This window comes from Sturnira hondurensis, unplaced genomic scaffold (genome assembly GCF_014824575.4).
Source record: "Sturnira hondurensis isolate 20B ecotype Veracruz unplaced genomic scaffold, ASM1482457v3 Scaffold0022319, whole genome shotgun sequence".
Taxonomy (NCBI): Eukaryota; Metazoa; Chordata; class Mammalia; order Chiroptera; family Phyllostomidae; genus Sturnira; species Sturnira hondurensis.
Genome location: NW_028094950.1, coordinates 3679119 through 3680539, shown reverse-complemented (window position 1 = coordinate 3680539; position 1421 = coordinate 3679119).

Genomic DNA, 1421 nt, shown 5'->3' with positions numbered 1-1421 from the left:
GATGAATTCTGGCCAAAAAGGAAGCCCCTTACAACCCATCAAGGGCCCCAAGCAAAGAAATTGGCCAAAATGAAAGAACAGTGCAAAACCTCAGAAAGAGAACTAAGCAAGGAGGATAGAGACAACCCATCTGATGGAGAATTTAAATCCCTGGTAATCAAAATGCTCACAGAACGGACTAAACTTGTTCCAAAAATGAAAAAACAAATGACAAATTCCAAAAATGAAATAAAGCAAAATATTCAGGGAACCAACAGTGACAGGAAGGAAACCAGGACTCAAAGCAACAATTTGGAACAAAAGGAAGAAATAAACACCCAACCAGAACAGAATGAAGGAAGAAGAATCCAAAAAAATGAAGAGAGATTGAGGATTCTCTGGGACAACCTGAAACTTTCAAATATCTGAATTATAGGGGAGCCAGAAGGAGCAGAACAACAGCAAGAAACTGAAAACTTACTTGAATAAATAATGAAGGAAAACTCCCCCAATCTGTCAAAGGAAATAGACTTTCAAGAAGTTCAGGAAGCCCAGAGAGTCCCAAAGAAGTTGGACCCAAGGCGGAACACACCAAGGCACATCACCATTAAGTTACCCAACATTAAAGACAAAGAGACAATCTTAAAAGCAGCAAGAGGGAAGGAAAGAGTTACCTACAAAGGAGTGTCCATAAGACTGTCAGCTGATTTCTCAAAAGAAACCTTGCTGGCAAGAAGGGGCTGACAAGAGGTATTTGAAGTCATGAAAGGCAAGGACCTACATCCAAGAATACTCTATCCAGCAAAGCCATCATTTAGAATGGAAGAGCAGACAAAGTGCTTCCCAGATAAGGTCAAGTTAAGGGAGTTCATCATCACCAAGCCCTTATTATATGAAATGTTAAAGGGGCTTATCTAAGAAAAGGAAGATCAAAAATATGAACAGCAAAATGACAACAAACTCACAGCTATCAACAAATGAACCTAAAAAAATAAAAGAAAGAAAAACAATGAAAACAAAAACTAAGCAAACAACTAGAACAGAAACAGAATCAAAGAAATGGACATCCCATGGAGGGTTTTCAGTGGGGAGGGGAAGGGGAGGAATAGAGGGGAAAAGGTACAGTGAACAAGATGCATAATTGGTAGGCATTAAATAGACAGGGAGAGGTAAAAAATGGTATAGGAAACAGAGAACTCAAAGAACTTATATGTACAACCCGTGGATATGAACTAAGGGGGAGGTAGCTGGAGGGTTGGGGGTGTGGGGGGTAAAGGGGGGAAAACTGGGAAAACTGTAACAGCATAATCAATAAAATATAATTTTTAAAAACCCAGAATTTAAATTATGCTGATGAAACACCCCAGATAATCTCAGTTAGATTTTCCTTTGAAAAAAATCTTCTCTCAATAAATAGTCTACCACTAGAAATTCTAGGTGAT